Genomic DNA, 14,137 nt, shown 5'->3' on the forward strand with positions numbered 1-14,137 from the left:
TTCAGAAAGTAAGGAAGATCAATATTACTGTCTCCCATTTCCATATCTTGTCCCACTGAAGGTCTTTAGGGCAGTGAAATGCATGGAGCCTCCTGTGAAGAAATTGCTTTCTAGAATGCTTCCTGAGGAACTTTCTTGTGTGTGTGTGTGTGTCTGTGTCTGTGTGTGTCTGTGTGTGTGTCTGTGTGTACACATACACACATTCCTATGTATGCTTAAACATGTATGTATGTAATAAGTACACCCTAAAATAATAATAAAATGAGGCAGAGAGGTGACTTAGCAGTTAAGAGCACTGGTTGCTCTTACAGAGGAGCTCAATCTGATTCCTAGTACCCATAGGATGACTAACAACCACAGGGTATCCAGTGCCTTCTTCTGTCCTCTGCAAGCACCAGGCATGCACATAGTAATCAGAAATAAATGCAGGAAAAACATCCATACACATAAAATAAAATTAAAATAATTAAACTTGAACTAGATTTGTTCAGTATATAAAGCATAGCAGTCAATTTCATCATCAAATATTAAGCTGCCCATATGGCATCGACGATAGTTCTGTATGGCCAGCCATTTACCTCTTCACAGCACATTCATTTACATGATTGTGGGGTAGCTTTGTCTACACCAGCTTCCTTCTAACATGAGATGAATGTGTTGTGTTTTGGAGGCTATGGTGTCACTAGGCAATAAGAATATTTTTAGCTCCATCATAATCTTATGGGATTCCTGTTGTATGTGCAGCCTGGTGTCAACCAAAATGCTGCCATTCAATGCGTAACTCTGTCAAACAAGGTAACTATAAAAGGGCTGTCTGTCATCATTCTGGCCCTTAATCTGAAAGTTTTCATAGCTTTCTCTTAGTGACTAGGACAGCCTGGAGAATCTTTTATTCACAAAACTATTCCCAGAGGCTTATTTCTTCTTGCATAAAGGGATGAGGTTGGTACAATCATTGCTAATTCTGCCAATTAACTCTTCACAAGGAATTTTCAGAATGTTTTCATATGTAGTTAAAGAATTTAGAACCATCTAAATTTAACTTAACTTCCTCTCCTTAAACAACAGCATACAGGGTTGCAATTATAAGAATATTGACAGGGACAGTCATGAGCTGGATGTGGTCATTCAGGTCTATCCCATCATCTCACACAGGGCTGTTGTTAGTTGGAGACCATCCTGGGCTACACAGTGGGTTGCAGCACACAGTAAAGGTATTAGAAATATATAAATTCCTATGTAAGCCTTACGAGGATGTGCTCAAAACAAATAGTCTTTTTAAGTGAATAAGCTGTGCACTGGTACACAAAGTATCCAGATTTTGAATGGTCACCATTGTTTAAGCCATTGCATATACTGGGCTAACAGTATTACTTTTTTGACAAAGCAAAGTTGATGCTTCTGGCTTTTCTTGTGAGTGAAACCAGTATAGGTGTGGAACCTTGGATGGACTCCTCAGTTACTGTTGCTAGTATTTTAAATCTGACCTTTTCCCACACAGGGAAATGTAGTGACAACTTTGAAATGTTGGTTTCTTAAAAAAAAAAAAACAGAAATATTTTAAGAATAGGTTCTTGTTTTAACCCTAGGTGTGGGATATGGGGCTGCCTCAGATTTGCCTCGTGCTCTAGCAGTAGGGTGATTTTGCCAGCTGCAGAGAGTTTCTGCAAATCTGTGGCATTTGGAATTCTGGGAACTTTTCAGAGGATATATAAAAGCTAGGACCTCAGAGACGTGCAGGTTGTTGTTTGGTCATTGATTGTTGTTGGTTCCTGTTGGGCTCTGTTTGTTAAGTAGTTGTACACAAAAAGAAACAAGAAGAAGAAGAAATTAGATATCCTGATAGTGAAGATCAAACTTGCCCCGAATGAACTCAACACCCATAATCAGCAGGAAGTACTCTAAGGACAATGCCACCCTCTTTCTGACACCTGACTTTATTCAGAGATCTCTTTCTTTCCCTCTCCATCCTTTTTTCTCTTTTATCTAGTGTTAGGGAGTTGAAAAAGTGGGGAAAGGGTGGAGAAGGGCAGAAGAAAGAAGAACCCACAAAGTATCCAAAGACCACTACAGGGCAAGCAGTCTTTTCCACACTCTTGAACATAGCGTCCTCAACACATGAAGCTTTTTGAATGGGAATCTTGCAGTCTCTTTATTAAGTCCCTCCTCCCTCAGAGCCCATGCCTATCATAGCCTTTCTGATGCTGGTTGTTCAGCTCTGAATCCCACTAGTGCCATTGGTCAGTATTCAGATGTGATCGGATTGAGTACAAAGGTTTCTGTGCTGAGAATGCTGGGAGGATGGCTCTCACTATTATGCCCAGTGCCTTCCCGGGTTCTGTTCTGAACCGCTCGCTTATACTGCAAGCATTACCCACCCCTTCTGTGCTCTGAGCAGCCCTTGCTCAATATTCTCACTGGAACTAGGAGTGAGCCAATTAGGTGGCAGGCACGAACCGAGAGCACACAACCTCTATCTCTTCCCTTGAGGCGACCTAGCCTCCTCACCGTCTGCTTTCCTTTATAGCCACTGATGGAAACTCACCATCTTCATTAAAGGGGTCCCTCCTGCAGTGTGACCTTGTTAAATGAGTGTGGCTTGACTCTGAGCTGAAGTAAAACTAACTGCTTCCCCCTGCAGCTTTATTGCCTTTCCCTTTAATAAAAAATTAAATAGTGTTTCCCGACCTGTGCATCTGGAATTGTATGTAAACTGAAGAATTCTCAGACCCCAGGAGCAGACCATTACATCTCGAACTTACATAGTAATGTGTCTGAAATTACTTGCAAATAATCCGTTTAAATGCATCCCACCTGTCTTGCTGCATCGTGGGAACTGTTTTCTACCTGAAAGTCAGAAACTAAATTCTAAGGAAGCTTGCACAATACTTTTGAAATGGACTGGAGAAAATATTTCAGTTAATCACATGTAAGACAGGTAGTTACTGCTTTGTGAGGCCTATTTCATCGCCTCCCCACAATGGGTGTGAGTGGTGTCACCCTGAATTTTAAAACTGTGACTGGAGTGATGATGTTAGTTACCTTTGGAGCACTGTGGCTGCAATACCATCCTGAAACAATGTAAAGACAGAGATTCAAGGTTTCTGAGCCTACAGTCCATCTTTTCAGGGAAGGCTGCCATGGTGTCATGGTGCCAGTCACGGTGATGAAGAGGTCTGGTGGATGCTGTTCCCATCACAGTGGTCAATAAACAGCAGGGCTGGGGCCTGGGACCCAGCTATAAGCTTCTAACTCCCATCCCTGGTGAGCTAGCTCTGTCACGGAGTCCTCGTCTCCTGACTGTTGCATAGTCTCCTCAGATAGTGCCACCCACAAAAGTCTATGGGGAACATTTTAGGCTCAAACACAAAAACTGAGTAGACTCCAGTGATTCAGCTGTTGGTTCCTCTGTGTTGTTAAAGTGGCCCCCAGGGGCCACGGGTCCTCTCTCCTGTCATCCAGAAGGTAGGTAGCTTGTGTGTTGCTTGCTGCCATCCAAATGTCAACTAAGGGAGGCTACTTGTAACTTTTATTTTTTTCATATCACATTTTTATTATTTATATTTTAGCCCTTAGTTGGTACCTAATGACTAAAGACAAGAGTCATCATACATTGGAGGTCATTCTTTGCCAACTTAAGGACAGGAGGACTTGCAACACTTTCCTTCAATTTTACAGGAATCGAGTTTATATACATTTTTATCAGCAGCAGAGGGCTATGGGTTTGCCAGAGAGAAGGGTCTCAAGCAATTCTCTCTCCCATATGGTTCAATTGAGTTACGTATGCACAATCAGTGGAAAGAACACAATGTAGAAGCAGGGTGATATTCAGATCTCCATCCCATTATGGATGGTCATGTGAGAATACTGTAATCAATGCCTTAGATGCTAATGCATATGAGACCCAGAGATGCTGAGTACACAGCAGGGCAACTGGATGCAGGGGTAAGACACAGCTGCCTGAGGGGAAGCTGATCTGGTATTGGGTGAGGGAAAAGAGCTAAAGCCCCGAGGGCCAACAGAAAGAATGGAAATAGGCAACCTAAGGAAATAGGAGGTTGGGGGACCCCTCCACAATGCACCAGAGACCTGGGATATGAGAGACTCTCAGGAATCAAAGGGAGGAACCTTAGATGAAATGCCCAACAGTAGGGAGAGGGAACTTATAGAGCCCACCTTCAGCAGGAAGACAGGACATTAAATGAGGGATGGGGTTGCCATCCCATTGTCACATCTGTGACCATTAATTGTTCCTGTCTGAAAGAATTACAGGGATGGAAATGAAGAGGAGACTGAGGAAAAGAAGGTCCAGTGACAGGCCCAAAGTGGGATCCAGCTCAAGGGGAGGTCCCAAGCCTGACACTATTACTAAGGCTATGGAGTGCTCACAAAAAGGGATCTATCATGACTGCCCTCTGAAAGACCTAACAAGTAGCTGAAAGAGTCAGATGCAGATATTTGCACCCAACCAATGGACAGAAGCAGCTGAACCCTGTTGTTGAATTAGGGAAGGCTGAAAGAAGCTGAGGAGAAGGGCGATCCTGTAGGAGAACCAGCAGTCTCAATTAATCTGGACCCCCGAGATCTCTCAAACACTGGACCACCAAACAGACAGCATACACCAGCTGACATAAGGCCCCCAAAACACATACAGTAGAGGACTACCAGGTCTGTGTTCATTCAGAGATGAAGCACCTAACCCTCAAGTAATTGGAGGCTCCAGGGAGTTTAGAGGTCAGGTGGGGTTGGAGACAGAGGGTGAGGAGGAGGTGTGGGATATGGAGCAGTGGGAGGGTGGATGGGAGGCAGGGAATGTAATATGGAGTGTAAAAAATAAATTAATTTTAAAAATATAAAAGCATTTTTGCATTAAAAAAAAAACCACGACTGCCCCAGCAGCTACGAGTTTCAGTAAGGCCTATGAGAGCCACAGACATGGCGTAAGAATAGACTCCAATGATTCTTAGGTCCTTTCTTTTTCCTTTTATATTTAGTTGTTTATGTTGCTCAACACAATCATTTGGTAAACAGTTTATTCCCGGATGTGAACTAAACCCTGTCTGCTGCTGTGTCAGTGGAAGTTCAGAGGCTCTTCTGGAGTTCTCTGCAGGCCTCTTAGCTGTGCCTCCCATTGAAGTTACTGCCCTAATGCCCGAGTGTTCCAGAAAAGCAGGAGAGGTTCTAGACAGAGCTGTTCTTGTCTGAACACTACCACTTAGGTAGCAATTTTGCAATGACAGGGAAAAGGTGATCCTGTCTACCTCTCTTTCAGTATGTGACTAGCAAGTTTACATCTGGTTGAGTGTTGTGCTGGAAGGTCAATGTGTTAAACTGCCTTAAAGAAAGGCAGAGGGTGGATCAGAGGCCAGCATTCATTTTAGGTCATTGTGTTCCGTCACCATCACCTTGGTTTCTAACATTCCATGTCTTTCAGTCACTCTAAAATTTTAGAACAGGGAACCCTAGAGAGAAATTTTAATCAATATTTTCTTCTTGCTAATAGTGATGGTGAGTGGAGCAGGGAAATAATTCGAAAAGAAGCCTGCAAGGCGGTTTTATTTATTTGCTGATTGTGGACACACTGGAAAGCTGATCATAATAAACATGCCCACTTCCCTGGCATGCATCTTTGCACAGTAGCCTCAGAAGATGAATCCCAAGTTAGATACCACTGAGCTGGAGTAAATGTCAGAATGGGAAAGGGTGCAATAAAGTCATGCTCATCTGTTGACTTTGCATCATTGTGGTTCAGTCTACAAAATAGAGTTTGGAACATTCCTGGCCCCGTTACTGATTTAATAGTAGTTGTACAATGTTTGTGATCAGATCCATGGTTTTATTGTCACTTTGGGTGTGGTAGAAGAAGGAATATTGCTAGGTTCCATTAGACCATTAGGCAAGTTTCCAGAATCCAATCCATAATTACATCTTCAAATAGAGAGAGAAAAAAAACTCTCACCTCATTCTACCATGGAAGAATCATTTCTTTGCTCCTTTCTGGAAATTACTGTTTTGAAAATAAAACGTTGAAGATGCTAAAAGTATTTCAAGACAAGACTGCAACATAATGGGCATGCTTCAAAGTCATGTAAACAAAATTTATATAGAATCTAGTTATGAGTTGGACATTCCTGTCTCCTGAAGTCTCCATCCTGCTTATTTTAGTCTCTATGGTCTTTAGAGCTGTAATCACTTCTCTAAGGTTATTTTGCCTGTCTGTGGAGCTTCTGCTTTTATGGTTAGCAAGCTTAATTGATAATCTCTCTCGGATCCATTAGGCAATACTAAATCAGATTTCAAATACACATCTTTGCCTGCACCCAGCTTTATTTTGGTTCTAGGGATCTGAACCCGGGTCCTCCTGAGTGTCCTCACTTTACCACTGAGCCACCTCTGCAGACAGTTTTGTTTCAGCGTATAAAATATCAATGAAAGTTAAAAGAGCCCATCGCATAATATCTGTCTCAATATTACATTACAAAACACTGTTCTCAAGGGTGTTTTAACCTTTGGCAATGTGAATAACATATTCTGGCTTTTGTCACATGGTCAGTGACAAACTCCCTGCATTCAAAGTGTAACTTCTGGCCTCTCATTTTCCCTTCTGCTTCCACAAAGTAGACACTGTGTCCAAAGTTAAACTACTCTTGACCTTCACCATACCTTCTGCTTCCTCAGGAGACCTCTTAGGATACTTCTTTGGAATCCCATAGCCTTCATTCCACACAGGAGACATATACTTAACTGAAGTTTTCAAGACAGCTGAGCATAACTGACCACTGGTCACCCAAACTTGTTCTTTCTCTGTGTATTTCATGCAGAATCCAATCTATTTCCCTTGGCCTTTCTCTCCTCTCCAGTTTTCTCTCTTCAGTCAGATGTTTCTCTTCTGCTTTGTCTCAAAGAGGCTTCAGCCTCTCCCTGAAGTTCAAAGCCTGGCAGTGTCCTGCTCTTGAGTTCTTCTGCCTGCTCCATTACAAGGTGTTTACTGCTTGCCATGGCCCATTCGTTCAAAAGCAATGTGTTTCCATGCCTTTATACAAGTATAGGAGAATCACACAAACCATATTAAAGCTATAACAAATGTTGACATTAACTTCCCTGTAATTGGGTAAGAAAGGTAAAAATAATACCAGTCCAACACATGGGGAAGTATCCCTAAGCAGACATTTCAGGGGGAAATCCCATTAGAGTTAGATAACTATGGAATAGATCCCTGAAGGTAACAGGAAGAAGTCCAGGCTTGTAGGTTTTTAAGGCCAACTGAAAAGATACTTATCCATAGTTTTAGGACCACCTGGTGCTGGCTAAAGTGAGTGAATCAAAAGTCCAACAAAACTTTGTGATGTTTTTAACCTTGAATTTCAAGTCAGCACTCTTTGTGCAAACACAAACCAAACTGCTCTTAATAAACTAGGAGAGGCTATCACAAAGTTAGGGAAGGCAGCTGTGGGGAAAGACATACCTGACGGACTCTCATACTGATTTTATTTAAGTTTTGTTTACTTTTTAGGTGTGCAAGAGTGTGTGTGAGGTGGGTGGGTGGGTGCATATTGGAATTCAGGTGTCCCCAGAGTCCAGAACGGAGCATTGGATCTTCACATTGGTGAATGGAACCAAACTCTCTGGTCTTCTACAAGAACAGTCTGCATTATTATACAGTGAATCATCTCCCTAGCTCCTACTTTATTTTAATTTTGTGTGTGCATGTATGTATGTACACATTTATGTGTGTAAGGCTATGTGAGTGTTCATGTGTCAAAAGTCAACCTGGAGTAGGGCTCCTCAAGTGCCTTACATCTCAGCCTTTGAGACAGGATTTCCCATTTGGTGCTGGTCAAATAGACAAGCTGGCTGGAGAGCCTCAGGGATCTGCGCATCTCCAGCTCTCAGTGCTGCCACCACAAACACAAGCTGCCATTCCCTAGATTTTAAAAAAATATGGGTCATAAAAAACAGAGGAGAAGTGATCTAGGGAGAGAAGGGAGGTTGGGAGCAGGGACTGAGAACAGAAGAGGAAAGAGAAACTGTGATTGGGACGTAATATAGGAGAGAAGAAAACATAGATAGATAGATAGATAGATAGATAGATAGATAGATAGATAGATAGATAGATAGATAGATAGATATCCTAGGAATTGAACTCAGATCCTCACACTGTTTCTCCAGCCTGACTGCTTTAGTATTGGGTGTCAAGAGAGGGAAGCTAAGATAAACAGGAAGAACAGATCCAGAGGCAGCGTTAGCAGAGATCTTAGTAACACTACTGAGTCCATCTGAGAGAGAAGATCAGAAAACAAACTCAGAACCTCAAAGCATGTTTTTTCTCTAGACCTGATGCCTATTTCATGGCAGAGCCATGGCTGACCCTGAAATGCAGCAGCGCCAGTGGTCATAGTTCACTGTTGGTGTCACAGAGTTTTGGTGGCACTGAATGCTAGCCCAGCCCAGTGACATCTGGCTAACACAATTGCAACACTTGGAGGCTCAACTCTGGCCTGGGCACAAGCCAAATGCTGGGGACCTGGGTGCATAGGAATAACCAGAAAGGGCTGTTTCTCATTAGATCAGTTTTGTGATAATTACCTCTGGCAAATACAAGATTACTTCTGTGTAGCCTCTGAAGCAATGTGGAGTGGCTGGTCTGGAGCAACCTAGAACATTCTTCTTTCAGGGGAAAATGCGGTCAAAGGCAAAGACTAGGTGGCAATGTCTTTTGTATATATGTTGATGGTAGCTGGAGTCACATGTTTATGTGTGCCCCCTCCCTCAGTCTAGAAGGAGCCACAGGAAAGCAATTGGCAACTATCAGGGCTGAAATTGCCTAACACTTAGTAGCTGAATTTATCTCTAAAGTGCAACTCTATCATTAGCACAGCTCAAAAGATAGATAAAACTAAGAAAAATGTTTGTGTGCATAGAGTAAAGATTTGGTATTCCTTTAACATGTAAAAATAAAATACTGCAAACTTTAGCAAGAAATGATAAGGAACTCAGTAGAATAACACCCAAATATATTAAAAACAGGCAGTTCACATAAAGAACTGTAGTTGATGATACTAAAGTTAAAAAGACTATCTATATATAAAATCTGTGTTGTAGAGATGGCTCCACTCTTAAGAGCACTTGCTGTGTTTCCAGACAACCATAGTCCAGTTCAGCACTTGGGTTTCACAGCTCACAACTGCCTTGTAACTCCAGTTCCAGGAAATCTAATGTCCTCTTCTGTCCCCTGCAAGTACATTAGTGGCAGGCACACACATACACATTCATGCAAGTGTGCACGTGTACACACACACACGCAAACACATGAATTTCACCAATTAAGTTGAACAATGTCTATTCTTTCTATCATGTACTGAATACTTGACAAGACTTCTTGCCATGTCTTCTCATAAGACGTTCAGAATTAAGTGATTCTTGGCCAAGGAACAAAGCAAAATCACCGTGCTCCACAATGGACTTGGATGAATCCTGGTAACAAAATCAGGAACAAGTCCAGGAGAAAACACTGGAGGAGAATGTATCTGGGTGTGTATGAATTCACACACAATGACATGATTGACAGTTTCATGCTGAATCATGGTCATCCATCAATCCTACCAGATGGAATTGAACATTTTAACCTCTGAAGATTTGGTCATGTGAAGTGTGTATCTGGTATGTAGAACCTTGGAAAACAAAATAAGATGAACAATGGTATCTTACTACTTAAATTTACCTAAGCTATTCTTTATGTATTACTTAAAGACTTTAATTGGCGATCTTAAATACAAATAATAAGAAATTATAAGCAAAGTCAAGTGAATAAAATAGTATTTTAAACAATCTTTCGCAGACTCCACCATTTCTGAATCACTTGCCAATGTTAGCATTGGTGTCCATGTTCCCTTAGGACCATTAGGGTAATACGTGCTCCCTTGAAATCCCGTAAAATGCATTGTCACCAGAGCATTGCTTTAGTCTCTGGAAGTTTTCCCCAAGCCAATGATACCAACCCTGTAAGACTCAAGGGTGACACTCTCTCAATCTTGAAGATGCCAAGATGTCTGCACAGCCTACAGCAATAGTCCTCCTGAAGTGATTGTTAGGTGCCTTTCTGACTGTGTACTGCAAGCTGGTACAGGAAGGGACAACAACATTGCAGCTGTCACCAGCTGGTAGTGATTGGAAGTTGCTATAGAGCATTAGGCAGCTCATGGTTTCAGAGGCATTAACACACTAAAAACAACTTATCAGTGGGTTGTGGGATTTGCTACTATAGAGATACATCCTTGAAGCCTTCTTCACACTTGTCAATGGGCATCCTAAAAATGTATCCATCACATGAACAGTTTTGGCACAGAAATAAACCCCTAGGAACTAAGCAAAGCACGGATACTGTTAATGAGAATGCAATGAAGGGATGTGTTACTTTTTAAAAAGTAAAGACAAGGGCGGGGCGTAGTGGCACACGCCTTTAATCCTAGCACTCACTCGGGAGGTAGAGGCAGGTGGATTTCTGAGTTCAAGGCCAGCTTGGTCTACAAAGTGAGTTCCAGGACAGCCAGGGCTATACAGAAAAACCCTGTCTCAAAAAAACCAAAAAAAAAAAAAAAAAAAAAAAAAAGGAAAGACAAAAATAACCCAGACATGTCCTTAGACCGAGAGTTGGTTAAGCATTTTTTGAGCATGTAGCCATCATGCCAAATACAGTCATCCCTCTCTGTTCCAGAATGCATCTAACTTTAGTAAGAACCACTGGTTCTTGTCCAGATACAATAATGATGTGGCACTGGAGTGAGGGATGAGCTATAAAACACAGTGTGCAGTCATCATGAATACTTTTTCTTCATGTGGGGGAACCTATATTTCCTTAGTGAGATAAATAAAAGCTATCCTGCTATCTTTTTACTGCATCCACACAAGCAAAACAAAGGGTGTATTGCTTCTGCACTTGGCGTAGACTCTCACAGGTTATGCATGGTATGTTGTACAGAATAAAAAGATGCATTGAAGAGCCCTCAATAGCCCAGGAAGAGGCCAAGTGGAGCACAGTGCAAGGTGTAGAATGTGAAGTGTCAACTTGTTCAACAGTTTGAGTACCTCCTATAAGAAGAACACTAATAGGTAGTGAGAGTAGTCACTAGGTTTGAAGAAATTGAGATGCCTAACAAAACACTTGGAGTTCTTGGGGGAAGGGGAGTTTCACTCAACTGTGGGACTCTGCAGATACTTTCCAGAAAAATACTAAGAACACAATTAAACTACAAGAACAATAAGAAATAGCCCCAAATGTGAACTGTGTGCTTTTAAAAACTTCTGAGTTGAACCTTTTATGAAGTCTACTATGCATATGTATGAAAGTGCTGTATTTTTAAAGATGCGTGTCCACCAAGATTAAGAAATAGACCACAATTATCACTGGTTCCTTTCCTGCCCCTTTCCAGTCACTGACATCTCAGGGTTGTCACAATCTACTTCAAATTCCATAGATAAGGTTTGCTTGCTCATGAACCTTACATAAACAAAACTGTAGAATAAAGTCCATCTGACTCATTTCACTTAGCATTTCTTCTTGTGTTCTTATTTGAACTATGTAGTTCCAAATTTCCCTCTAATATAGACTTAACCTCATCAAGGTCATAATTGAATATTATTCATGTCTGTAATCTTGATGTTTGCCCCAAATGGGCTCAGTAGTGACATGAATAAAAGTTTTCAAGAGGCATTTCAAGATGGACATTTGAAAGAGATTAATTTTCTGAGTTTCAAAGCAAGCAAACACACTCAACAAGATGTTTTGAAAGCAAAGCAAAGCAAACACACTCAACAAGATCCAAGATGATCTGTCACTGGAGCTCCCGGCAGTGAGCGAGGCCTTGGCAATACTGAAAGACTTGTTTCATGGAACTCTGGATTTACTTAAGAAGTCCAAGATTAGTGTTGGACGTCAGCTGCTGCCCCTGGTAGACATGGTGGGTAGACACGACAAATGCAGCTGCTCCATTCCCGTAGCTGAAGACATGGCTGTGTTTAGACGAAGCTCGGAAGACTTTTAGACCCACAGCAGGATCAGAGAACATTAGAGAGCAGAAGAACTATTTTGATCTCCAAACCTTCTCCTATAAAAGGTAAAGCTCATTCTATTTTGAGGCCTGGGGAACAGTTATAGCCTGCACACGCTTTGTCTTTAAGAGTAGCTAGTTGAGCAGACATTTCAGAATATACAGAACTGCTTCAAACTTCAGAAGAGCACTAATGTTTCCCCTCTTGTTAGGAGAAAGTGATAGTACATTAGTCATTGGAAAGAGTTGGTGCTAACCTGAAATGGTGATTAAACTCTAATCCCTCAGGAATAAAGGACTGTCATATGTCATTTCATTTGTCATTCATTCACAGAGACTGAAATGAACGTGTAACCTTTGGATACACCATCCACTTGAGTCTCAATGCAATGATTTAACTAATGGGTAGACTTGCCACTACCACACTAATAAGCATATTAAGAAATGGAAATTAAGGATGTATATGAAAAGATAGAAATAAGGGATTCATAAAATCTATTAATTAGATTTTTTTCTAGTTTTCCAAATGCCTGATTTTAATCTTTATTCGGTGTATTAATACCTGATCTCATTTCTTGTTTACTACTTTTGTTAGCCATGGGACCTGGGAATATGGAATCTAAAAACGGAGGCATACTAAAGTGTCATGCAATATCCAACTTTATTCAGAGCATCAGACAATTTATACTCTGGTGGTAAAGAAGAATCGCATGAGTAAAGTGTCCAGTCACGAGGATGAGCAGCATATGGAGGGCGAGCGACTCATGATGAAAACACATTTTTCCATAGAGGCATATAAGCAAATAACAATTGCCAGTTGTAATGAATGATCTGAAGTAGACTCACCCTAATCTGCTACGCCTGGGAGAGGTATGACAACACTTTCCAAGAACAATTCTGTTTTTCTTTTGTTTTGTTTTGTTTAAAAACAAAACAAAACAAAACAAAACAAAAAAAAAACCTTGGGTCACAAGGCCCTTGTTTTCTGGGAATTTTCTCACAAGCACTCAGAATTCCCCCTTGTAGGACTTCATTCTTAGACCATATTCCAACAATTTCTCTGACAAAATACCTGACAAATGCAACTTCAGGAAAGGTTTGTTTGGGCTCACAGGCCCAAGGTGCAGGGCATCATGGCAGGGGAGGCTGGAGACTGGAACATGATGTTGGCTCTCCACATTGTATCCACAGTCAAGAAGCAAAAGAAGATGAATGTTGCTGCTCATGTACCTGCACCCTTTACATTCAGTCTAGAATCCTAACCAATGGCATGGCACCTCTCATATTTAGGGTGGATTTTTCCAACTCAGACAATCTAAACTACATAATCCCTCACAGGCAGACACAGCCTCTCTTAGTGACTTGAGGTCCTATCTAGTTGACAGCATTAATCATCACACTCAGTATTCATTTTATGAATGTTTTGGTGATGTCTTATTCCATCATTAGTAGAGCATCCCATGATGTGAGAGACTTAAACTATACAGCTTTGTGCATGTGAGTTAGAAGTGTGTATACAGATTCATGACACTGGCAGAAAAGACCCACAGCCAGTCTTGTGCCTTTTCTCAGTGCCCCTGTGTCTTTGAGCAAAAAGAAGAGCCAAACTGAGGCATATAACCCAACTTCCCTCTTGTCACATTGGTTCCCCACTGACTAAGCTCCTTACTTTGCCATCCATACCCTGAATTTCTTCTGAAGACTCTGCCCCTTGGTTTGGTTCTACTCCTGTACCTCAGCCATTTAACCTCCAAACAACACAGAGGTGGAATTTCTCTTTAAAGCCAATACCACCAGTGAGTGAATCAACTCTGTTTATAACTCAGAGTTACAGGACAAAAGGATGATGAGAACAGGAAGAGGAAGGAGAACTTTACGATCAAAATTGTAGTGTTGGGCTCAAGTAGTTTCAGCCCAAGTCATTTGATTGTTCTGTATATATCTATGATGCTTTTCTTGCATGTAGGAAAAATGTCATTATTTAAGGACATTATCTCAGTTTCTATTTAGACAAAATCAGATTCAATTAGTCACTCGAAGGTGTTAACGTTTTGTCATGTAAGTGTATAGTTTGAGAGCAATTTATGTCC

General features: G+C 41.3%; 1 protein-coding gene and 1 pseudogene across 2 annotated transcripts in view; both read left to right on the forward strand.

Annotated features, from left to right (window-relative positions):
* The window catches only part of Rnf150 (ring finger protein 150), a 208,859-nt gene that overhangs the window by 23,174 nt on the left and 171,548 nt on the right, over window positions 1-14,137 (forward strand). The gene's annotated exons all lie outside the window — the stretch shown is intronic.
* Window positions 9,239-9,953, forward strand: LOC115031745 (annotated as a pseudogene).

This window comes from Mus caroli, chromosome 8 (assembly GCF_900094665.2).
Source record: "Mus caroli chromosome 8, CAROLI_EIJ_v1.1, whole genome shotgun sequence".
Lineage (NCBI taxonomy): Eukaryota > Metazoa > Chordata > Mammalia > Rodentia > Muridae > Mus > Mus caroli.